This window comes from Lampris incognitus, chromosome 1 (genome assembly GCF_029633865.1).
Source record: "Lampris incognitus isolate fLamInc1 chromosome 1, fLamInc1.hap2, whole genome shotgun sequence".
In the NCBI taxonomy this organism is placed as follows: domain Eukaryota; kingdom Metazoa; phylum Chordata; class Actinopteri; order Lampriformes; family Lampridae; genus Lampris; species Lampris incognitus.
The window spans coordinates 44,083,159-44,110,138 of record NC_079211.1 but is presented as its reverse complement, the minus strand read 5'-3'; the positions used below and the strand labels follow the sequence as shown (position 1 = coordinate 44,110,138).

Sequence of the window (26,980 nt, the reverse complement as noted above, 5' to 3'; positions counted from 1 at the left end):
ATCGCAGCAGAGTGGCGCCGCGGAAGCGTGCTGGGCCCATAACCCAGATGTCAATGGATCGAAACCATCCTCTGCTAGCTACATTGTAAATTCTAAAAATTGAGTCAAAAAAAAATTAGGAAGTTGATTACACTCGGGAAAATTAAGTAAGTTTATTTAACATAAAATCATTTCATATGACTTGACACAATTAAATTCATTTACTTACTTGTCCCAAATGTAATCGGTTTCCTATGGGTTTTTTTGTGGTTTTTTTAAGCAAACTTAACTTTTAGAATTTTCAGTGTACCAGCTTTTCCCAAAATCATGACTACCTCCTGTCCACAGTTAATCCCAAAAGCGTAGTATCACCATCAATTGTTGTTGGACTGGTTTCGAATGTGTCATCGCAAACAAAGAAATGTCACTGTCAAACCACTTCTGCAGGGAAGCTCACCTTTGTCATTTCCCAGCAAATATTGTTTGTATAGGCTTTTCTTTCGAACTGCTTGCAGCATCAAATGATTTGCTATTTAATCTATAAGCTTTTGGTCCATGTGTGCTAGGAATTAAAATTGTCTACTTTGCGTCAGAAAGAGAATCTGTGTACTTATGGCGCATGGTCAACTATGACTACCTTACTTAATGATCATAGCCATCCTCCTCACTTGAAATGTTACTCAAGTACCTTGAATCTTTAAAAGGTTACATGTGAACTTGGGATTCAATGTACTTAGCTTTCCCCTGGAATCCTGCTTCAACTAGATCAAGATCAAAATTCCAAATACTAAATGTCATGCTGTTTTTTGCGGTCACTGATCCTGAGTGTTCAGATCCAGAAGGTGAACCAAGCAGTCCCCTGTGGCCGAGTAGAAAAGAAATTGCCCTCCTAAACTGGGGATCTTTGTTCTAACCTGAGCATCCCACAGCAGAGTGGTTCAGTGGAAGCATACTAGGCCCATCACACAGAGATAGATGGATCGAAACCACCCTCTGCTAGCCACCGGATTTTCCCTAAACCAAGATTAACTCATTTCCTAAACAAATAAAAAAAGCAATATCACCAAAAATCCATGGTCTGGTTGTAAATGTGTCATAGCAAACCCGGAAACTTTATTGTGAAAACCCTTCTGAAATTCACCTTTGTCATTGCCCGGCAAGTGCTGTTTGTTTGAAGGCTTTTCTAATTGCACGAAGAATCAGTTGCTCTGTTAGTTAGTCTGTAATCATTTGGTCCAGGTTTGCTAAGAATTCAATTCGTCTACCATCAGACAATTTGTTCATCAAAAACCTCGGATCTTTAAAAGGATACAAGTGAACATGGGATTTAACTGACTAAGCTCTCCCCTGCAGCTCTACTCATCAAGGTCAAGATCAAAATTCCAAACACTAAATGTCTGTTGGTTTGTTGCGATTGCTGGTCCTAAGTCTTTAGATCCCGAAGGTGAACCAAACAGCCCCTTTGGCCCAATCTAAAATGCACTGGCCTCATAAACTGGGGACCGGTGGTCTAATCTGGGGTACCCATCCGCAAAGTGATGCAGCGGAAGCATGCTGGGCCCATAACCCAGAGGTCGATGAATCAAAAACCATCCTCTGCTAACTGCCAGCTTTACCCGATTTCAGGACAACCTCCTTTCCACAGTTAATCCCAAAACCCAGTATCACCATCAATTGCTAGTCTGGTGGTGAATTTGTCATGGCAAACCCAGAAATTTCACCATCAAATCACTTCTTCAGGGATGTTGACATCTGTCATCGTCCTGCAAGGGTTGATTAAAGGCTTTTCCTTCACAATACTTGTAAAATCACATGCTTTGCCATTTAGTATGTGCTTTTTTGGTCCAGGTGGGCTAAGAATTCAAATTGTCTGCTTTAGATCAGTAAGTGAACATGTATACTTATGGCACATTGTCAAATAAGCCTGCCCAACTTAATCAATATAGCCATCCTCCTCACTTGAAATGTTCTTCAAACATATTGGATCTTTTAAAAGCTATGTTGTAACTGTGGATTCAACTGATTAAGTCCCCCCTTGGAACCCTGCTTCATCAAGTTAATGGTCAACATTTTAACTGCCAAACTTCATGTTGTGTGAACCACACAGTACCTCTGACCCAATATAAAATCCCAAGCTGAGGGGTGAAGTTCCCGGTGCGTAAGCGATCATAACCCAGAGATCAATGGCTCAAACCCATCCTCTACTAGCTTTTCCCAAAATCAGGACAACATCCGTTCCACAGCTAATCCCCAAAATGCAATATCACCATCAATTGCTTGTCTAGTTGAGAATTTGTTGTAGCAAACACTGAAACTTCACCGTCAAACCGCTTTTTAGGGAGGCTCACGTCTGTCATAACACTGCAAATGTTGTTTGTACGCTTTTCCTTTACACTGCTTGCAAAATCAGGTGCTTTGCTATTTCATCTGTTCTTTTTTAGTCCAGGTGTGCTAATGATTCAAATTGTCTATGATCGGAAAGATAATCTCTACACTTATGGCACATGATCAACTATGCCTGCCTTACTTAATGATTTTAGACATCCTCCTCATTTGAAAACTTAATGAAAACCCTTGGATATTTGAAAGGCTATATTTGAAATTGAGATTTATCTGACTAAGATATCTGCTGCATTTTGCTTCATCAAGATCAAGATTCCAAATAATAAAAGTATGTTTATTCATCGCGGTCACTTGTCCTGAGTCTTCAGATCCCTAAGGTGAACCAAGCAGCCCCTCTGGCCCAACGTAAAAGGTACTGGTCTTGTAAACTGGGGATTGTTGGTCTAGTCTGTGACAGCTAGCAGCAGAGTGGCGCAGCGGAAGCATGCTTTCGGCCCAGAGGCTGAGGGATCGAAACCATCCTCTGCTAGTTGTCAGTTTAACCCAAAGTCAGGACTGCCTTGCTACTCTGGTTTTGAATTTTTCATAGTGAACCCAGAAACTTCACCGTCAAACCACTTCTCCAGGGACGCTTACCTTCGACATGCCCAGCTGGTGTTGTTTGTAGGCTTTTCCTTCTAACTGCTTATACTATTTCATCTGTACTCTTTTCATTGAAGTGGGCTAAGAATTAAAATTGTCTACGCGAAAACGTGTACTTCTGGCACATGGTCAACTATGTCTGCCCTACTTATTCATCATAGCCATCCTACTCACTTGAAATGTTCTTTAAACATCTTGGATTTCATAAAGGCTGTTTGGTAACTTGAGATTACACTGATTAATTCCCCCTTTGGAACTCAGCTTCACCAACATAAAGATCAACATTCCAACTACCAAAATCCATGTTGTTTATAGCAGTCGCTGGTCCTGAGACTTAAGAGCCAGAAGGTGAATCGCACAGCCCCTCTGGAAAATAAACTGTCATCCGAAACTGAGGTTTGAAACTCTCAGTTGGTGTATTTTGCATTATGTGGCACAGTGGACACGTGCTGGGCCCACAACCCAGCAGTCAATTGATTGAAACCCTTCTCTACTAACTATCAGCTTTTCGCAAAATCAGGACTACCTCTTTTCCACAGCTAATCCTAAAAGGGCACTATCACCATGTTGGTCTGGTTGTGATTTTGTCAGAGCAAACACATAATTGTCACTGTCAAACCACTTCTGCAGGGAAACTCACCTTTGTCATTCCCCAGCAAGTGTTGTTTGTAGGCTTTTCCTTCCAGCTGTGTGCAAAATCTGGTGCTCTGCTATTTAATCTGTACTCTTTTGGTCCAGGTTTTCTAAGACTTGAAATTGTCTACCATCAGACAATTTGTTCATCAAAAACCTTGGATCTTTTAAAGGTTGAAGTGAACTTGGGATTTAACTGACTAAGCTCTCCCCTGCAGCTCTGCTTCATCAAGATCAAAATCAAAATTCCAAATACTAAATGTTTGCTGGTTTATTGCGATGACTGGTCCTGAGTCTTCAAATCCCGTAGGTGAACCAACCATCCCCTCCGGCCCAGTGTAAAAGGCACTTGCCTCGTAAACTGGCAATTGTTGTTGTAATCTACAATGTGCTGCAGCAGCAGCAGCAGCAGGGTGGCGCAGCGGAAGCGTGCTGGGCCCATAACCCAGAGGTCGATGGATCAAAACCATCCTCTGCTAAAAGACAGCTTTGCTCAATTTCAGAAACACAGCCTATCCCAACAGTGCAGCATCACCATCAATTGCTGTTTTGCTTGTGGATTTGTCACAATAAAACCCAGAGATTTCACTTTCAAACCATTTCTCCAGAGAAGCTCACCTTTGTCATTGCCCAGCAAGTGTTCTTTGTATGCTTTTGTTTCTAGCCACTTGCAGAACAACTTTCTTTATGATTTCATCTGTACTATTTTGGTCCAGGTGGGCTAAGAATTCAAATTATCTGTTTTAGATCAGAAAGAGGACCTGTATACTTATGGCACATGGTCAACTAAGCTTTCCCTACTTAATCATTACAACCATCTTCCTCACTTGAAATGTTCTTCAAACATTGTGGTTCTTATAAAGGCCAGGTCTTAACTTATGGTTCAACTGATTAAGCGCTCCCCGGGAAAGCTGATTCATCAATATAATGATCAGAATTCTAACTACCAAAATTGGTATTGTTTATAGCTCTCATTGGCCATGAGATTTCAGATCCAGAGGGTGAACTGGACAGCCACTCTGGTGCAATGTAAATGTCACTGGCATTGTAAGCTGGGTATTGTTGGTCGAATCTTGCGCATCTAGCGGCAGAGTGTTGGGCCCATAACCAAGAAGTCGATGCATTGAAACCGTCCTCTGCTGACTACCGGCTTTTCCCAAATCAGGACTTACTCTTCTGCACAACTAATCCCAAAAGCGCACTATCGCCATAGATTGTTTGTCTTGTTATGAGTTTGTCATAGCAAACACATCAACTTCACTGTCAAACCACTTCTGCACTGAAACTCACCTTCGTCATTTCCCAGCAAGTGTTGTTTGTAGGCTTTTCCTTCCAACTGCTTGCAGAATCTAGTGCTCTGCTATTTAATCTGTGCTCTTTTGGTTCAGGTTTTCTAAGACTTGAAATTGTCTACCATCAGACAATTTGTTCATCAAAAACTTTGGATCTTTGAAAGGATACATGTAAACTTGGGATTTAACTGACTAAGCTCTCCCCTGCAGCTCTGCTTCATCAAGATCAACATCAAAATTCCAAATACTAAATGGCTGCTGGTTTATTGCGATGACTTGTCCTGAGTCTTCAAATCCCGTAGGTGAACCAACCATCCCCTCTGGCCCAGTGTAAAAGGCACTTGCCTCGTAAACTGGCAATTGTTGTTGTAATCTACAATGTACAGCAGCAGCAGCAGCAGCAGCAGAGTGGCGCAGCGGAAGCGTGCTGGGCCCATAACCCAGAGGCCGATGGATCGAAACCATTCTCTGCTAAAGGACAGCTTCGCTCAAATTCAGAAACACAGCCTAACCCAAAACCGTGGCATCACCATCAATTGCTGTTTTGCTTGTGGATTTGTCATAATAAAACCCAGAGACTTCACTTTCAAACCATTTCTCCAGAGAAGCTCACCTCTGTCATTGCCCAGCAAGTGTTCTTTGTATGCTTTTGTTTCTAGCCACTTGCAGAACAACTTTCTTTATGATTTCATCTGTACTATTTTGGTCCAGGTGGGCTAAGAATTCAAATTATCTGTTTTAGATCAGAAAGAGGACCTGTATACTTATGGCACATGGTCAACTAAGCTTTCCCTACTTAATCATTACAGCCATCTTCCTCACTTGAAATGTTCTTCAAACATTGTGGTTCTTATAAAGGCCAGGTCTTAACTTATGGTTCAACTGATTAAGCGCTCCCCGGGAAACCTGATTCATCAATATAATGATCAGAATTCTAACTACCAAAATTGGTATTGTTTATAGCTCTCATTGGCCATGAGATTTCAGATCCAGAGGGTGAACTGGACAGCCACTCTGGTGCAATGTAAATGTCACTGGCATTGTAAGCTGGGTATTGTTAGTCGAATCTTGCGCATCTAGCGGCAGAGTGTTGGGCCCATAACCAAGAAGTCGATGCATTGAAACCGTCCTCTGCTGACTGCCGGCTTTTCCCAAATCAGGACTTACTCTTCTGCACAACTAATCCCAAAAGCGCACTATCGCCATAGATTGTTTGTCTTGTCATGAGTTTGTCATAGCAAACACATCAACTTCACTGTCAAACCACTTCTGCACGGAAACTCACCTTCGTCATTTCCCAGCAAGTGTTGTTTGTAGGCTTTTCCTTCCAACTGCTTGCAGAATCTAGTGCTCTGCTATTTAATCTGTGCTCTTTTGGTTCAGGTTTTCTAAGACTTGAAATTGTCTACCATCAGACAATTTGTTCATCAAAAACTTTGGATCTTTGAAAGGATACATGTAAACTTGGGATTTAACTGACTAAGCTCTCCCCTGCAGCTCTGCTTCATCAAGATCAACATCAAAATTCCAAATACTAAATGGCTGCTGGTTTATTGCGATGACTTGTCCTGAGTCTTCAAATCCCGTAGGTGAACCAACCATCCCCTCTGGCCCAGTGTAAAAGGCACTTGCTTCGTAAACTGGCAATTGTTGTTGTAATCTACAATGTACAGCAGCAGCAGCAGCAGCAGAGTGGCGCAGCGGAAGCGTGCTGGGCCCATAACCCAGAGGCCGATGGATCGAAACCATTCTCTGCTAAAGGACAGCTTCGCTCAAATTCAGAAACACAGCCTAACCCAAAACCGTGGCATCACCATCAATTGCTGTTTTGCTTGTGGATTTGTCATAATAAAACCCAGAGACTTCACTTTCAAACCATTTCTCCAGAGAAGCTCACCTCTGTCATTGCCCAGCAAGTGTTCTTTGTATGCTTTTGTTTCTAGCCACTTGCAGAACAACTTTCTTTATGATTTCATCTGTACTATTTTGGTCCAGGTGGGCTAAGAATTCAAATTATCTGTTTTAGATCAGAAAGAGGACCTGTATACTTATGGCACATGGTCAACTAAGCTTTCCCTACTTAATCATTACAACCATCTTCCTCACTTGAAATGTTCTTCAAACATTGTGGTTCTTATAAAGGCCAGGTCTTAACTTATGGTTCAACTGATTAAGCGCTCCCCGGGAAACCTGATTCATCAATATAATGATCAGAATTCTAACTACCAAAATTGGTATTGTTTATAGCTCTCATTGGCCATGAGATTTCAGATCCAGAGGGTGAACTGGAAAGCCACTCTGGTGCAATGTAAATGTCACTGGCATTGTAAGCTGGGTATTGTTAGTCGAATCTTGCGCATCTAGCGGCAGAGTGTTGGGCCCATAACCAAGAAGTCGATGCATTGAAACCGTCCTCTGCTGACTGCCGGCTTTTCCCAAATCAGGACTTACTCTTCTGCACAACTAATCCCAAAAGCGCACTATCGCCATAGATTGTTTGTCTTGTTATGAGTTTGTCATAGCAAACACATCAACTTCACTGTCAAACCACTTCTGCACGGAAACTCACCTTCGTCATTTCCCAGCAAGTGTTGTTTGTAGGCTTTTCCTTCCAACTGCTTGCAGAATCTAGTGCTCTGCTATTTAATCTGTGCTCTTTTGGTTCAGGTTTTCTAAGACTTGAAATTGTCTACCATCAGACAATTTGTTCATCAAAAACTTTGGATCTTTGAAAGGATACATGTAAACTTGGGATTTAACTGACTAAGCTCTCCCCTGCAGCTCTGCTTCATCAAGATCAACATCAAAATTCCAAATACTAAATGGCTGCTGGTTTATTGCGATGACTTGTCCTGAGTCTTCAAATCCCGTAGGTGAACCAACCATCCCCTCTGGCCCAGTGTAAAAGGCACTTGCTTCGTAAACTGGCAATTGTTGTTGTAATCTACAATGTACAGCAGCAGCAGCAGCAGCAGAGTGGCGCAGCGGAAGCGTGCTGGGCCCATAACCCAGAGGCCGATGGATCGAAACCATTCTCTGCTAAAGGACAGCTTCGCTCAAATTCAGAAACACAGCCTAACCCAAAACCGTGGCATCACCATCAATTGCTGTTTTGCTTGTGGATTTGTCATAATAAAACCCAGAGACTTCACTTTCAAACCATTTCTCCAGAGAAGCTCACCTCTGTCATTGCCCAGCAAGTGTTCTTTGTATGCTTTTGTTTCTAGCCACTTGCAGAACAACTTTCTTTATTATTTCATCTGTACTATTTTGGTCCAGGTGGGCTAAGAATTCAAATTATCTGTTTTAGATCAGAAAGAGGACCTGTATACTTATGGCACATGGTCAACTAAGCTTTCCCTACTTAATCATTACAACCATCTTCCTCACTTGAAATGTTCTTCAAACATTGTGGTTCTTATAAAGGCCAGGTCTTAACTTATGGTTCAACTGATTAAGCGCTCCCCGGGAAACCTGATTCATCAATATAATGATCAGAATTCTAACTACCAAAATTGGTATTGTTTATAGCTCTCATTGGCCATGAGATTTCAGATCCAGAGGGTGAACTGGAAAGCCACTCTGGTGCAATGTAAATGTCACTGGCATTGTAAGCTGGGTATTGTTAGTCGAATCTTGCGCATCTAGCGGCAGAGTGTTGGGCCCATAACCCAGAGGTCGATGGATCAAAACCATCCTCTGCTAAAGGACAGCTTCGCTCAAATTCAGAAACACAGCCTAACCCAACACCGTGGCATCACCATTAATTACTGTTTTGCTTGTGGATTTGTCATAATAAAACCCAGAGACTTCACTTTCAAACCATTTCTCCAGAGAAGCTTACCTCTGTCATTGCCCAGCAAGTGTTCTTTGTATGCTTTTGTTTCTAGCCACTTGCAGAACAACTTTCTTTATGATTTCATCTGTACTATTTTGGTCCAGGTGGGCTAAGAATTCAAATTATCTGTTTTAGATCAGAAAGAGGACCTGTATACTTATGGCACATGGTCAACTAAGCTTTCCCTACTTAATCATTACAACCATCTTCCTCACTTGAAATGTTCTTCAAACATTGTGGTTCTTATAAAGGCCAGGTCTTAACTTATGGTTCAACTGATTAAGCGCTCCCCGGGAAAGCTGATTCATCAATATAATGATCAGAATTCTAACTACCAAAATTGGTATTGTTTATAGCTCTCATTGGCCATGAGATTTCAGATCCAGAGGGTGAACTGGACAGCCACTCTGGTGGAATGTAAATGTCACTGGCATTGTAAGCTGGGTATTGTTAGTCGAATCTTGCGCATCTAGCGGCAGAGTGTTGGGCCCATAACCAAGAAGTCGATGCATTGAAACCGTCCTCTGCTGACTACTGGCTTTTCCCAAATCAGGACTTACTCTTCTGCACAACTAATCCCAAAAGCGCACTATCGCCATAGATTGTTTGTCTTGTTATGAGTTTGTCATAGCAAACACATCAACTTCACTGTCAAACCACTTCTGCACGGAAACTCACCTTCGTCATTTCCCAGCAAGTGTTGTTTGTAGGCTTTTCCTTCCAACTGCTTGCAGAATCTAGTGCTCTGCTATTTAATCTGTGCTCTTTTGGTTCAGGTTTTCTAAGACTTGAAATTGTCTACCATCAGACAATTTGTTCATCAAAAACTTTGGATCTTTGAAAGGATACATGTAAACTTGGGATTTAACTGACTAAGCTCTCCCCTGCAGCTCTGCTTCATCAAGATCAACATCAAAATTCAAAATACTAAAAGGCTGCTGGTTTATTGCGATGACTTGTCCTGAGTCTTCAAATCCCGTAGGTGAACCAACCATCCCCTCTGGCCCAGTGTAAAAGGCACTTGCCTCGTAAACTGGCAATTGTTGTTGTAATCTACAATGTGCAGCAGCAACAGCAGCAGCAGAGTGGCGCAGCGGAAGCGTGCTGGGCCCATAACCCAGAGGTCGATGGATCGAAACCATCCTCTGCTAAAGGACAGCTTCGCTCAAATTCAGAAACACAGCCTAACCCAAAATAGTGGCATCACCATCAATTGCTGTTTTGCTTGTGGATTTGTCATAATAAAACCCAGAGACCTCACTTTCAAACCATTTCTCCAGAGAAGCTCACCTCTGTCATTGCCCAGCAAGTGTTCTTTGTATGCTTTTGTTTCTAGCCACTTGCAGAACAACTTTCTTTATGATTTCATCTGTACTATTTTGGTCCAGGTGGGCTAAGAATTCAAATTATCTGTTTTAGATCAGAAAGAGGACCTGTATACTTATGGCACATGGTCAACTAAGCTTTCCCTACTTAATCATTACAACCATCTTCCTCACTTGAAATGTTCTTCAAACATTGTGGTTCTTATAAAGGCCAGGTCTTAACTTATGGTTCAACTGATTAAGCGCTCCCCGAGAAACCTGATTCATCAATATAATGATCAGAATTCTAACTACCAAAATTGGTATTGTTTATAGCTCTCATTGGCCATGAGATTTCAGATCCAGAGGGTGAACTGGACAGCCACTCTGGTGCAATGTAAAAGTCACTGGCATTGTAAGCTGGGTATTGTTAGTCGAATCTTGCACATCTAGCGGCAGAGTGTTGGGCCCATAACCAAGAAGTCGATGCATTGAAACCGTCCTCTGCTGACTACCGGCTTTTCCCAAATCAGGACTTACTCTTCTGCACACTAATCCCAAAAGCGCACTATCGCCATATATTGTTTGTCTTGTTATGAGTTTGTCATAGCAAACACATCAACTTCACTGTCAAACCACTTCTGCACTGAAACTCACCTTCGTCATTTCCCAGCAAGTGTTGTTTGTAGGCTTTTCCTTCCAACTGCTTGCAGAATCTAGTGCTCTGCTATTTAATCTGTGCTCTTTTGGTTCAGGTTTTCTAAGACTTGAAATTGTCTACCATCAGACAATTTGTTCATCAAAAACTTTGGATCTTTGAAAGGATACATGTAAACTTGGGATTTAACTGACTAAGCTCTCCCCTGCAGCTCTGCTTCATCAAGATCAACATCAAAATTCCAAATACTAAATGGCTGCTGGTTTATTGCGATGACTTGTCCTGAGTCTTCAAATCCCGTAGGTGAACCAACCATCCCCTCTGGCCCAGTGTAAAAGGCGCTTGCCTCGTAAACTGGCAATTGTTGTTGTAATCTACAATGTGCAGCAGCAGCAGCAGCAGCAGCAGCAGAGTGGCGCAGTGGAAGTGTGCTGGGCCCATAACCCAGAGGTCGATGGATCGAAACCATCCTCTGCTAAAGGACAGCTTCGCTTAAATTCAGAAACACAACCTAACCCAAAATAGTGGCATCACCATTAATTGCTGTTTTGCTTGTGGATTTGTCATAATAAAACCCAGAGACTTCACTTTCAAACCATTTCTCCAGAGAAGCTCACCTCTGTCATTGCCCAGCAAGTGTTCTTTGTATGCTTTTGTTTCTAGCCACTTGCAGAACAACTTTCTTTATGATTTCATCTGTACTATTTTGGTCCAGGTGTGCTAAGAATTCAAATTATCTCTTTTAGATCAGAAAGAGGACCTGTATACTTATGGCACATGGTCAACTAAGCTTTCCCTACTTAATCATTACAACCATCTTCCTCACTTGAAATGTTCTTCAAACATTGTGGTTCTTATAAAGGCCAGATCTTAACTTATGGTTCAACTGATTAAGCGCTCCCCGGGAAACCTGATTCATCAATATAATGATCAGAATTCTAACTACCAAAATTGGTATTGTTTATAGCTCTCATTGGCCATGAGATTTCAGATCCAGAGGGTGAACTGGACAGCCACTCTGGTGCAATGTAAATGTCACTGGCATTGTAAGCTGGGTATTGTTAGTCGAATCTTGCGCATCTAGCGGCACAGTGTTGGGCCCATAACCAAGAAACCGATGCATTGAAACCGTCCCCTGCTGACTACCGGCTTTTCCCAAATCAGGACTTACTCTTCTGCACACTAATCCCAAAAGTGCACTATCGCCATAGATTGTTTGTCTTGTTATGAGTTTGTCATAGCAAACACATCAACTTCACTGTCAAACCACTTCTGCACTGAAACTCACCTTCGTCATTTCCCAGCAAGTGTTGTTTGTAGGCTTTTCCTTCCAACTGCTTGCAGAATCTAGTGCTCTGCTATTTAATCTGTGCTCTTTTGGTTCAGGTTTTCTAAGACTTGAAATTGTCTACCATCAGACAATTTGTTCATCAAAAACTTTGGATCTTTGAAAGGTTACATGTAAACTTGGGATTTAACTGACTAAGCTCTCCCGTGCAGCCCTCCTTCATCAAGATCAACATCAAAATTCCAAATACTAAATGGCTGCTGGTTTATTGCGATGACTTGTCCTGAGTCTTCAAATCCCATAGGTGAACCAACCATCCCCTCTGGCCCAGTGTAAAAGGCACTTGCCTCGTAAACTGGCAATTGTTGTTGTAATCTACAATGTGCAGCAGCAGCAGCAGCAGCAGAGTGGCGCAGCGGAAGCGTGGTGGGCCCATAACCCAGAGGTCGATGGATCGAAACCATCCTCTGCTAAAGGACAGCTTCGCTCAAATTCAGGAACACAGCCTAACCCAAAATAGTGGCATCACCATCAATTGCTGTTTTGCTTGTGGATTTGTCATAATAAAACCCAGAGACTTCACTTTCAAACCATTTCTCCAGAGAAGCTCACCTCTGTCATTGCCCAGCAAGTGTTCTTTGTATGCTTTTGTTTCTAGCCACTTGCAGAACAACTTTCTTTATGATTTCATCTGTACTATTTTGGTCCAGGTGGGCTAAGAATTCAAATTATCTGTTTTAGATCAGAAAGAGGACCTGTATACTTATGGCACATGGTCAACTAAGCTTTCCCTCCTTAATCATTACAACCATCTTCCTCACTTGAAATGTTCTTCAAACATTGTGGTTCTTATAAAGGCCAGATCTTAACTTATGGTTCAACTGATTAAGCGCTCCCCGGGAAACCTGATTCATCAATATAATGATCAGAATTCTAACTACCAAAATTGGTATTGTTTATAGCTCTCATTGGCCATGAGATTTCAGATCCAGAGGGTGAACTGGACAGCCACTCTGGTGCAATGTAAATGTCACTTGCATTGTAAGCTGGGTATTGTTAGTCGAATCTTGCGCATCTAGCGGCAGAGTGTTGGGCCCATAACCAAGAAACCGATGCATTGAAACCGTCCTCTGCTGACTACCGGCTTTTCCCAAATCAGGACTTACTCTTCTGCACAACTAATCCCAAAAGCGCACTATCGCCATAGATTGTTTGTCTTGTTATGAGTTTGTCATAGCAAACACATCAACTTCACTGTCAAACCACTTCTGCACTGAAACTCACCTTCGTCATTTCCCAGCAAGTGTTGTTTGTAGGCTTTTCCTTCCAACTGCTTGCAGAATCTAGTGCTCTGCTATTTAATCTGTGCTCTTTTGGTTCAGGTTTTCTAAGACTTGAAATTGTCTACCATCAGACAATTTGTTCATCAAAAACTTTGGATCTTTGAAAGGATACATGTAAACTTGGGATTTAACTGACTAAGCTCTCCCCTGCAGCTCTGCTTCATCAAGATCAACATCAAAATTCCAAATACTAAATGGCTGCTGGTTTATTGCGATGACTTGTCCTGAGTCTTCAAATCCCGTAGGTGAACCAACCATCCCCTCTGGCCCAGTGTAAAAGGCGCCTGCCTCGTAAACTGGCAATTGTTGTTGTAATCTACAATGTGCAGCAGGAGCAGCAGCAGCAGCAGCAGCAGCAGAGTGGCGCAGTGGAAGCGTGCTGGGCCCATAACCCAGAGGTCGATGGATCGAAACCATCCTCTGCTAAAGGACAGCTTCGCTTAAATTCAGAAACACAACCTAACCCAAAATAGTGGCATCACCATTAATTGCTGTTTTGCTTGTGGATTTGTCATAATAAAACCCAGAGACTTCACTTTCAAACCTTTTCTCCAGAGAAGCTCACCTCTCTCATTGCCCAGCAAGTGTTCTTTGTATGCTTTTGTTTCTAGCCACTTGCAGAACAACTTTCTTTACGATTTCATCTGTACTATTTTGGTCCAGGTGGGCTAAGAATTCAAATTATCTGTTTTAGATCAGAAAGAGGACCTGTATACTTATGGCACATGGTCAACTAAGCTTTCCCTACTTAATCATTACAACCATCTTCCTCACTTGAAATGTTCTTTAAACATTGTGGTTCTTATAAAGGCCAGGTCTTAACTTATGGTTCAACTGATTAAACCCTCCCCGGGAAACCTGATTCATCAATATAACGATCAGAATTCTAACTACCAAAATTGGTATTGTTTATAGCTCTCATTGGCCATGAGATTTCAGATCCAGAGGGTGAACTGGACAGCCACTCTGGTGCAATGTAAATGTCACTGGCATTGTAAGCTGGGTATTGTTAGTCGAATCTTGCGCATCTAGCGGCAGAGTGTTGGGCCCATAACCAAGAAACCGATGCATTGAAACCGTCCCCTGCTGACTACCGGCTTTTCCCAAATCAGGACTTACTCTTCTGCACACTAATCCCAAAAGTGCACTATCGCCATAGATTGTTTGTCTTGTTATGAGTTTGTCATAGCAAACACATCAACTTCACTGTCAAACCACTTCTGCACTGAAACTCACCTTCGTCATTTCCCAGCAAGTGTTGTTTGTAGGCTTTTCCTTCCAACTGCTTGCAGAATCTAGTGCTCTGCTATTTAATCTGTGCTCTTTTGGTTCAGGTTTTCTAAGACTTGAAATTGTCTACCATCAGACAATTTGTTCATCAAAAACTTTGGATCTTTGAAAGGTTACATGTAAACTTGGGATTTAACTGACTAAGCTCTCCCCTGCAGCTCTGCTTCATCAAGATCAACATCAAAATTCCAAATACTAAATGGCTGCTGGTTTATTGCGATGACTTGTCCTGAGTCTTCAAATCCCGTAGGTGAACCAACCATCCCCTCTGGCCCAGTGTAAAAGGCACTTTCCTCGTAAACTGGCAATTGTTGTTGTAATCTACAATGTGCAGCAGCAGCAGCAGCAGCAGCAGCAGCAGAGTGGCGCAGCGGAAGCGTGCTGGGCCCATAACCCAGAGGTCGATGGATCGAAACCATCCTCTGCTAAAAGACAGCTTCGCTCAAATTCAGAAACACAGCCTAACCCAAAACCGTGGCATCACCATCAATTGCTGTTTTGCTTGTGGATTTTTCATAATAAAACCCAGAGACTTCACTTTCAAACCGTTTCTCCAGAGAAGCTCACCTCTGTCATTGCCCAGCAAGTGTTCTTTGTATGCTTTTGTTTCTAGCCACTTGCAGAACAAATTTCTTTATGATTTCATCTGTACTATTTTGGTCCAGGTGGGCTAAGAATTCAAATTATCTCTTTTAGATCAGAAAGAGGACCTGTATAATTATGGCACATGGTCAACTAAGCTTTCCCTACTTAATCATTACAACCATCTTCCTCACTTGAAATGTTTTTCAAACATTGTGGTTCTTATAAAGGCCAGGTCTTAACTTATGGTTCAACTGATGAAGCCCTCTCTGGGAAACCTGATTCATCAATATAATGATCAGAATTCTAACTACCAAAATTGGTATTGTTTATAGCTCTCATTGGCCATGAGATTTCAGATCCAGAGGGTGAACTGGACAGCCACTCTGGTGCAATGTAAATGTCACTTGCATTGTAAGCTGGGTATTGTTAGTCGAATCTTGCGCATCTAGCGGCAGAGTGTTGGGCCCATAACCAAGAAACCGATGCATTGAAACCGTCCTCTGCTGACTACCGGCTTTTCCCAAATCAGGACTTACTCTTCTGCACAACTAATCCCAAAAGCGCACTATCGCCATAGATTGTTTGTCTTGTTATGAGTTTGTCATAGCAAACACATCAACTTCACTGTCAAACCACTTCTGCACTGAAACTCACCTTCGTCATTTCCCAGCAAGTGTTGTTTGTAGGCTTTTCCTTCCAACTGCTTGCAGAATCTAGTGCTCTGCTATTTAATCTGTGCTCTTTTGGTTCAGGTTTTCTAAGACTTGAAATGGTCTACCATCAGACAATTTGTTCATCAAAAACTTTGGATCTTTGAAAGGTTACATGTAAACTTGGGATTTAACTGACTAAGCTCTCCCCTGCAGCTCTGCTTCATCAAGATCAACATCAAAATTCCAAATACTAAATGGCTGCTGGTTTATTGCGATGACTTGTCCTGAGTCTTCAAATCCCGTAGGTGAACCAACCATCCCCTCTGGCCCAGTGTAAAAGGCACTTGCCTCGTAAACTGGCAATTGTTGTTGTAATCTACAATGTGCAGCAGCAGCAGCAGCAGCAGCAGAGTGGCGCAGCGGAAGCGTGCTGGGCCCATAACCCAGAGGTCGATGGATCGAAACCATCCTCTGCTAAAGGGCAGCTTCGCTCAAATTCAGAAACACAGCCTAACCCAAAACCGTGGCATCACCATCAATTGCTGTTTTGCTTGTGGATTTGTCATAATAAAACCCAGAGACTTCACTTTCAAACCATTTCTCCAGAGAAGCTCACCTCTGTCATTGCCCAGCAAGTGTTCTTTGTATGCTTTTGTTTCTAGCCACTTGCAGAACAACTTTCTTTATGATTTCATCTGTACTATTTTGGTCCAGGTGGGCTAAGAATTCAAATTATCTGTTTTAGATCAGAAAGAGGACCTGTATACTTATGGCACATGGTCAACTAAGCTTTCCCTACTTAATCATTACAACCATCTTCCTCACTTGAAATGTTTTTCAAACATTGTGGTTCTTATAAAGGCCAGGTCTTAACTTATGGTTCAACTGATGAAGCCCTCTCTGGGAAACCTGATTCATCAATATAATGATCAGAATTCTAACTACCAAAATTGGTATTGTTTATAGCTCTCATTGGCCATGAGATTTCAGATCCAGAGGGTGAACTGGACAGCCACTCTGGTGCAATGTAAATGTCACTTGCATTGTAAGCTGGGTATTGTTAGTCGAATCTTGCGCATCTAGCGGCAGAGTGTTGGGCCCATAACCAGGAAACCGATGCATTGAAACCGTCCTCTGCTGACTACCGGCTTTTCCCAAATCAGGACTTACTCTTCTGCACAACTAATCCCAAAAGCGCACTATCGCCATAGATTGTTTGTCTTGTTATGAGTTTGTCATAGCAAACACATCAACTTCACTGTCAAACCACTTCTGCACTGAAACTCACCTTCGTCATTTCCCAGCAAGTGTTGTTTGTAGGCTTTTCCTTCCAACTGCTTGCAGAATCTAGTGCTCTGCTATTTAATCTGTGCTCTTTTGGTTCAGGTTATCTAAGACTTGAAATGGTCTACCATCAGACAATTTGTTCATCAAAAACTTTGGATCTTTGAAAGTTTACATGTAAACTTGGGATTTAACTGACTAAGCTCTCCCCTGCAGCTCTGCTTCATCAAGATCAACATCAAAATTCCAAATACTAAATGGCTGCTGGTTTATTGCGATGGCTTGTCCTGAGTCTTCAAATCCCGTAGGTGAACCAACCATCCCCTCTGGCCCAGTGTAAAAGGCACTTGCCTGGTAAACTGGCAATTGTTGTTGTAATCTACAATGTGCAGCAGCAGCAGCAACAGCTGAGTGGCGCAGCGGAAGCGTGCTGGGCCCATAACCCAGAGGTCGATGGATGAAAACCATCCTCTGCTAAAGGACAGCTTCGCTCAAGTTCAGAAACACAGCCTAACCCAAAACCGTGGCATCACCATCAATTGCTGTTTTGCTTGTGGATTTGTCATAATAAAACCCAGAGACTTCACTTTCAAACCATTTCTCCAGAGAAGCTCACCTTTGTCATTGCCCAGCAAGTGTTCTTTGTATGCTTTTGTTTCTAGCCACTTGCAGAACAACTTTCTTTATGATTTCATCTGTACTATTTTGGTGCAGGTGTGCTAAGAATTCAAATTATCTGTTTTAGATCAGAAAGAGGACCTGTATACTTATGGCACATGGTCAACTAAGCTTTCCCTACTTAATCATTACAACCATCTTCCTCACTTGAAATGTTCTTCAAACATTGTGGTTCTTATAAAGGCCAGATCTTAACTTATGGTTCAACTGATTAAGCGCTCCCCGGGAAACCTGATTCATCAATATAATGATCAGAATTCTAACTACCAAAATTGGTTTTGTTTATAGCTCTCATTGGCCATGAGATTTCAGATCCAGAGGGTGAACTGGACAGCCACTCTGGTGCAATGTAAATTTCACTGGCATTGTAAGCTGGGTATTGTTAGTCGAATCTTGCGCATCTAGCGGCAGAGTGTTGGGCCCATAACCAAGAAGTCGATGCATTGAAACCGTCCTCTGCTGACTACCGGCTTTTCCCAAATCAGGACTTACTCTTCTGCACAACTAATCCCAAAAGCGCACTATCGCCATAGATTGTTTGTCTTGTTATGAGTTTGTCATAGCAAACACATCAACTTCACTGTCAAACCACTTCTGCACTGAAACTCACCTTCGTCATTTCCCAGCAAGTGTTGTTTGTAGGCTTTTCCTTCCAACTGCTTGCAGAATCTAGTGCTCTGCTATTTAATCTGTGCTCTTTTGGTTCAGGTTTTCTAAGACTTGAAATGGTCTACCATCAGACAATTTGTTCATCAAAAACTTTGGATCTTTGAAAGGTTACATGTAAACTTGGGATTTAACTGACTAAGCTCTCCCCTGCAGCTCTGCTTCATCAAGATCAACATCAAAATTCCAAATACTAAATGGCTGCTGGTTTATTGCGATGGCTTGTCCTGAGTCTTCAAATCCCGTAGGTGAACCAACCATCCCCTCTGGCCCAGTGTAAAAGGCACTTGCCTCGTAAACTGGCAATTGTTGTTGTAATCTACAATGTGCAGCAGCAGCAGCAGCAGCAGAGTGGCGCAGCGGAAGCGTGCTGGGCCCATAACCCAGAGGTCGATGGATCGAAACCATCCTCTGCTAAAGCACAGCTTCGCTCAAATTCAGAAACACAGCCTAACCCAAAACCGTGGCATCACCATCAATTGCAGTTTTGCTTGTGGATTTGTCATAATAAAACCCAGAGACTTCACTTTCAAACCATTTCTCCAGAGAAGCTCACCTCTGTCATTGCCCAGCAAGTGTTCTTTGTATGCTTTTGTTTCTAGCCACTTGCAGAACAACTTTCTTTATGATTTCATCTGTACTATTTTGGTCCAGGTGGGCTAAGAATTCAAATTATCTGTTTTTGATCAGAAAGAGGACCTGTATACTTATGGCACATGGTCAACTAAGCTTTCCCTACTTAATCATTACAACCATCTTCCTCACTTGAAATGTTTTTCAAACATTGTGGTTCTTATAAAGGCCAGGTCTTAACTTATGGTTCAACTGATGAAGCCCTCTCTGGGAAACCTGATTCATCAATATAATGATCAGAATTCTAACTACCAAAATTGGTATTGTTTATAGCTCTCATTGGCCATGAGATTTCAGATCCAGAGGGTGAACTGGAAAGCCACTCTGGTGCAATGTAAATGTCACTGGCATTGTAAGCTGGGTATTGTTAGTCAAATCTTGCGCATCTAGCGGCAGAGTGTTGGGCCCATAACCAAGAAGTCGATGCATTGAAACCGTCCTCTGCTGACTACCGGCTTTTCCCAAATCAGGACTTACTCTTCTGCACAACTAATCCCAAAAGCGCACTATCGCCATAGATTGTTTGTCTTGTTATGAGTTTGTCATAGCAAACACATCAACTTCACTGTCAAACCACTTCTGCACTGAAACTCACCTTCGTCATTTCCCAGCAAGTGTTGTTTGTAGGCTTTTCCTTCCAACTGCTTGCAGAATCTAGTGCTCTGCTATTTAATCTGTGCTCTTTTGGTTCAGGTTTTCTAAGACTTGAAATGGTCTACCATCAGACAATTTGTTCATCAAAAACTTTGGATCTTTGAAAGGTTACATGTCAACTTGGGATTTAACTGACTAAGCTCTCCCCTGCAGCTCTGCTTCATCAAGATAAACATCAAAATTCCAAATACTAAATGGCTGCTGGTTTATTGCGATGGCTTGTCCTGAGTCTTCAAATCCCGTAGGTGAACCAACCATCCCCTCTGGCCCAGTGTAAAAGGCACTTGCCTCGTAAACTGGCAATTGTTGTTGTAATCTACAATGTGCAGCAGCAGCAGCAGCAGCAGCAGAGTGGCGCAGCGGAAGCGTGCTGGGCCCATAACCCAGAGGTCGATGGATCGAAACCATCCTCTGCTAAAGGGCAGCTTCGCTCAAATTCTGAAGCACAGCCTAACCCAAAACCGTGGCATCACCATCAATTGCTGTTTTGCTTGTGGATTTGTCATAATAAAACCCAGAGACTTCACTTTCAAACCATTTCTCCAGAGAAGCTCACCTCTGTCATTGCCCAGCAAGTGTTCTTTGTATGCTTTTGTTTCTAGCCACTTGCAGAACAACTTTCTTTATGATTTCATCTGTACTATTTTGGTCCAGGTGGGCTAAGAATTCAAATTATCTGTTTTAGATCAGAAAGAGGACCTGTATACTTATGGCACATGGTCAACTAAGCTTTCCCTACTTAATCATTACAACCATCTTCCTCACTTGAAATGTTTTTCAAACATTGTGGTTATTATAAAGGCCAGGTCTTAACTTATGGTTCAACTGATGAAGCCCTCTCTGGGAAACCTGATTCATCAATATAATGATCAGAATTCTAACTACCAAAATTGGTATTGTTTATAGCTCTCATTGGCCATGAGATTTCAGATCCAGAGGGTGAACTGGACAGCCACTCTGGTGCAATGTAAATGTCACTTGCATTGTAAGCTGGGTATTGTTAGTCGAATCTTGCGCATCTAGCGGCAGAGTGTTGGGCCCATAACCAGGAAACCGATGCATTGAAACCGTCCTCTGCTGACTACCGGCTTTTCCCAAATCAGGACTTACTCTTCTGCACAACTAATCCCAAAAGCGCACTATCGCCATAGATTGTTTGTCTTGTTATGAGTTTGTCATAGCAAACACATCAACTTCACTGTCAAACCACTTCTGCACTGAAACTCACCTTCGTCATTTCCCAGCAAGTGTTGTTTGTAGGCTTTTCCTTCCAACTGCTTGCAGAATCTAGTGCTCTGCTATTTAATCTGTGCTCTTTTGGTTCAGGATATCTAAGACTTGAAATGGTCTACCATCAGACAATTTGTTCATCAAAAACTTTGGATCTTTGAAAGTTTACATGTAAACTTGGGATTTAACTGACTAAGCTCTCCCCTGCAGCTCTGCTTCATCAAGATCAACATCAAAATTCCAAATACTAAATGGCTGCTGGTTTATTGCGATGGCTTGTCCTGAGTCTTCAAATCCCGTAGGTGAACCAACCATCCCCTCTGGCCCAGTGTAAAAGGCACTTGCCTAGTAAACTGGCAATTGTTGTTGTAATCTACAATGTGCAGCAGCAGCAGCAGCAACAGCTGAGTGGCGCAGCGGAAGCGTGCTGGGCCCATAACCCAGAGGTCGATGGATGAAAACCATCCTCTGCTAAAGGACAGCTTCGCTCAAGTTCAGAAACACAGCCTAACCCAAAACCGTGGCATCACCATCAATTGCTGTTTTGCTTGTGGATTTGTCATAATAAAACCCAGAGACTTCACTTTCAAACCATTTCTCCAGAGAAGCTCACCTTTGTCATTGCCCAGCAAGTGTTCTTTGTATGCTTTTGTTTCTAGCCACTTGCAGAACAACTTTCTTTATGATTTCATCTGTACTATTTTGGTGCAGGTGTGCTAAGAATTCAAATTATCTGTTTTAGATCAGAAAGAGGACCTGTATACTTATGGCACATGGTCAACTAAGCTTTCCCTACTTAATCATTACAACCATCTTCCTCACTTGAAATGTTCTTCAAACATTGTGGTTCTTATAAAGGCCAGATCTTAACTTATGGTTCAACTGATTAAGCGCTCCCCGGGAAACCTGATTCATCAATATAATGATCAGAATTCTAACTACCAAAATTGGTTTTGTTTATAGCTCTCATTGGCCATGAGATTTCAGATCCAGAGGGTGAACTGGACAGCCACTCTGGTGCAATGTAAATTTCACTGGCATTGTAAGCTGGGTATTGTTAGTCGAATCTTGCGCATCTAGCGGCAGAGTGTTGGGCCCATAACCAAGAAGTCGATGCATTGAAACCGTCCTCTGCTGACTACCGGCTTTTCCCAAATCAGGACTTACTCTTCTGCACAACTAATCCCAAAAGCGCACTATCGCCATAGATTGTTTGTCTTGTTATGAGTTTGTCATAGCAAACACATCAACTTCACTGTCAAACCACTTCTGCACTGAAACTCACCTTCGTCATTTCCCAGCAAGTGTTGTTTGTAGGCTTTTCCTTCCAACTGCTTGCAGAATCTAGTGCTCTGCTATTTAATCTGTGCTCTTTTGGTTCAGGTTTTCTAAGACTTGAAATGGTCTACCATCAGACAATTTGTTCATCAAAAACTTTGGATCTTTGAAAGGTTACATGTAAACTTGGGATTTAACTGACTAAGCTCTCCCCTGCAGCTCTGCTTCATCAATATCAACATCAAAATTCCAAATACTAAATGGCTGCTGGTTTATTGCGATGGCTTGTCCTGAGTCTTCAAATCCCGTAGGTGAACCAACCATCCCCTCTGGCCCAGTGTAAAAGGCACTTGCCTCGTAAACTGGCAATTGTTGTTGTAATCTACAATGTGCAGCAGCAGCAGCAGCAGCAGCAGCAGCAGAGTGGCGCAGCGGAAGCGTGCTGGGCCCATAACCCAGAGGTCGATGGATCGAAACCATCCTCTGCTAAAGGGCAGCTTCGCTCAAATTCAGAAACACAGCCTAACCCAAAACCGTGGCATCACCATCAATTGCTGTTTTGCTTGTGGATTTGTCATAATAAAACCCAGAGACTTCACTTTCAAACCATTTCTCCAGAGAAGCTCACCTTTGTCATTGCCCAGCAAGTGTTCTTTGTATACTTTTGTTTCTAGCCACTTGCAGAACAACTTTCTTTATGATTTCATCTGTACTATTTTGGTCCAGGTGTGCTAAGAATTCAAATTATCTGTTTTAGATCAGAAAGAGGACCTGTATACTTATGGCACATGGTCAACTAAGCTTTCCCTACTTAATCATTACAACCATCTTCCTCACTTGAAATGTTCTTCAAACATTGTGGTTCTTATAAAGGCCAGATCTTAACTTATGGTTCAACTGATTAAGCCCTCCCCGGGAAACCTGATTCATCAATATAATGATCAGAATTCTAACTACCAATATTGGTATTGTTTATAGCTCTCATTGGCCATGAGATTTCAGATCCAGAGGGTGAACTGGAAAGCCACTCTGGTGCAATGTAAATGTCACTGGCATTGTAAGCTGGGTATTGTTAGTCGAATCTTGCGCATCTAGCGGCAGAGTGTTGGGCCCATAACCAAGAAGTCGATGCATTGAAACCGTCCTCTGCTGACTACCGGCTTTTCCCAAATCAGGACTTACTCTTCTGCACACTAATCCCAAAAGCGCACTATCGCCATATATTGTTTGTCTTGTATGAGTTTGTCATAGCAAACACATCAACTTCACTGTCAAACCACTTCTGCACTGAAACTCACCTTCGTCATTTCCCAGCAAGTGTTGTTTGTAGGCTTTTCCTTCCAACTGCCTGCAGAATCTAGTGCTCTGCTATTTAATCTGTGCTCTTTTGGTTCAGGTTTTCTAAGACTTGAAATGGCCTACCATCAGACAATTTGTTCATCAAAAACTTTGGATCTTTGAAAGGTTACATGTCAACTTGGGATTTAACTGACTAAGCTCTCCCCTGCAGCTCTGCTTCATCAAGATCAACATCAAAATTCCAAATACTAAATGGCTGCTGGTTTATTGCGATGATTTGTCCTGAGTCTTCAAATCCCGTAGGTGAACCAACCATCCCCTCTGGCCCAGTGTAAAAGGCACTTGCCTCGTAAACTGGCAATTGTTGTTGTAATCTACAATGTGCAGCAGCAGCAGCAGCAGCAGCAGAGTGGCGCAGCGGAAGCGTGCTGGGCCCATAACCCAGAGGTCGATGGATCGAAACCATCCTCTGCTAAAGGACAGCTTCGCTCAAATTCAGAAACACAGCCTAACCCAAAACCGTGGCATCACCATCAATTGCTGTTTTGCTTGTGGATTTGTCATAATAAAACCCAGAGACTTCACTTTCAAACCATTTCTCCAGAGAAGCTCACCTCTGTCATTGCCCAGCAAGTGTTCTTTGTATGCTTTTGTTTCTAGCCACTTGCAGAACAACTTTCTTTATGATTTCATCTGTACTATTTTGGTCCAGGTGTGCTAAGAATTCAAATTATCTCTTTTAGATCAGAAAGAGGACCTGTATACTTATGGCACATGGTCAACTAAGCTTTCCCTACTTAATCATTACAACCATCTTCCTCACTTGAAATGTTCTTCAAACATTGTGGTTCTTATAAAGGCCAGATCTTAACTTATGGTTCAACTGATTAAGCGCTCCCCGGGAAACCTGATTCATCAATATAATGATCAGAATTCTAACTACCAAAATTGGTTTTGTTTATAGCTCTCATTGGCCATGAGATTTCAGATCCAGAGGGTGAACTGGACAGCCACTCTGGTGCAATGTAAATTTCACTGGCATTGTAAGCTGGGTATTGTTAGTCGAATCTTGCGCATCTAGCGGCAGAGTGTTGGGCCCATAACCAAGAAGTCGATGCATTGAAACCGTCCTCTGCTGACTACCGGCTTTTCCCAAATCAGGACTTACTCTTCTGCACAACTAATCCCAAAAGCGCACTATCGCCATAGATTGTTTGTCTTGTTATGAGTTTGTCATAGCAAACACATCAACTTCACTGTCAAACCACTTCTGCACTGAAAATCACCTTCGTCATTTCCCAGCAAGTGTTGTTTGTAGGCTTTTCCTTCCAACTGCTTGCAGAATCTAGTGCTCTGCTATTTAATCTGTGCTCTTTTGGTTCAGGTTTTCTAAGACTTGAAATGGTCTACCATCAGACAATTTGTTCATCAAAAACTTTGGATCTTTGAAAGGTTACATGTAAACTTGGGATTTAACTGACTAAGCTCTCCCCTGCAGCTCTGCTTCATCAAGATCAACATCAAAATTCCAAATACTAAATGGCTGCTGGTTTATTGCGATGGCTTGTCCTGAGTCTTCAAATCCCGTAGGTGAACCAACCATCCCCTCTGGCCCAGTGTAAAAGGCACTTGCCTCGTAAACTGGCAATTGTTGTTGTAATCTACAATGTGCAGCAGCAGCAGCAGCAGCAGCAGCAGCAGCAGAGTGGCGCAGCGGAAGCGTGCTGGGCCCATAACCCAGAGGTCGATGGATGAAAACCATCCTCTGCTAAAGGACAGCTTCGCTCAAGTTCAGAAACACAGCCTAACCCAAAACCGTGGCATCACCATCAATTGCTGTTTTGCTTGTGGATTTGTCATAATAAAACCCAGAGACTTCACTTTCAAACCATTTCTCCAGAGAAGCTCACCTTTGTCATTGCCCAGCAAGTGTTCTTTGTATGCTTTTGTTTCTAGCCACTTGCAGAACAACTTTCTTTATGATTTCATCTGTACTATTTTGGTGCAGGTGTGCTAAGAATTCAAATTATCTGTTTTAGATCAGAAAGAGGACCTGTATACTTATGGCACATGGTCAACTAAGCTTTCCCTACTTAATCATTACAACCATCTTCCTCACTTGAAATGTTCTTCAAACATTGTGGTTCTTATAAAGGCCAGATCTTAACTTATGGTTCAACTGATTAAGCGCTCCCCGGGAAACCTGATTCATCAATATAATGATCAGAATTCTAACTACCAATATTGGTATTGTTTATAGCTCTCATTGGCCATGAGATTTCAGATCCAGAGGGTGAACTGGACAGCCACTCTGGTGCAATGTAAATGTCACTGGCATTGTAAGCTGGGTATTGTTAGTCGAATCTTGCGCATCTAGCGGCAGAGTGTTGGGCCCATAACCAAGAAGTCGATGCATTGAAACCGTCCTCTGCTGACTACCGGCTTTTCCCAAATCAGGACTTACTCTTCTGCACACTAATCCCAAAAGCGCACTATCGCCATATATTGTTTGTCTTGTTATGAGTTTGTCATAGCAAACACATCAACTTCACTGTCAAACCACTTCTGCACTGAAACTCACCTTCGTCATTTCCCAGCAAGTGTTGTTTGTAGGCTTTTCCTTCCAACTGCTTGCAGAATCTAGTGCTCTGCTATTTAATCTGTGCTCTTTTGGTTCAGGTTTTCTAAGACTTGAAATGGTCTACCATCAGACAATTTGTTCATCAAAAACTTTGGATCTTTGAAAGGTTACATGTCAACTTGGGATTTAACTGACTAAGCTCTCCCCTGCAGCTCTGCTTCATCAAGATCAACATCAAAATTCCAAATACTAAATGGCTGCTGGTTTATTGCGATGATTTGTCCTGAGTCTTCAAATCCCGTAGGTGAACCAACCATCCCCTCTGGCCCAGTGTAAAAGGCACTTGCCTCGTAAACTGGCAATTGTTGTTGTAATCTACAATGTGCAGCAGCAGCAGCAGCAGCAGCAGCAGCAGAGTGGCGCAGCGGAAGCGTGCTGGGCCCATAACCCAGAGGTCGATGGATCGAAACCATCCTCTGCTAAAGGACAGCTTCGCTCAAATTCAGAAACACAGCCTAACCCAAAACCGTGGCATCACCATCAATTGCTGTTTTGCTTGTGGATTTGTCATAATAAAACCCAGAGACTTCACTTTCAAACCATTTCTCCAGAGAAGCTCACCTCTGTCATTGCCCAGCAAGTGTTCTTTGTATGCTTTTGTTTCTAGCCACTTGCAGAACAACTTTCTTTATGATTTCATCTGTACTATTTTGGTCCAGGTGTGCTAAGAATTCAAATTATCTCTTTTAGATCAGAAAGAGGACCTGTATACTTATGGCACATGGTCAACTAAGCTTTCCCTACTTAATCATTACAACCATCTTCCTCA

At 42.3% G+C, this 26,980-nt stretch overlaps 1 protein-coding gene and 1 non-coding gene across 2 annotated transcripts in view; both read left to right on the top strand.

The window, feature by feature from the left end:
* Positions 1 to 26,980, top strand: part of LOC130119728 (F-BAR and double SH3 domains protein 1-like) — a 166,861-nt gene that overhangs the window by 24,326 nt on the left and 115,555 nt on the right. The window lies entirely within an intron of this gene.
* Positions 13,675 to 13,746, top strand: trnam-cau (transfer RNA methionine (anticodon CAU)). The gene has a single exon. It is a non-coding gene; the product is annotated as a tRNA-Met (tRNA).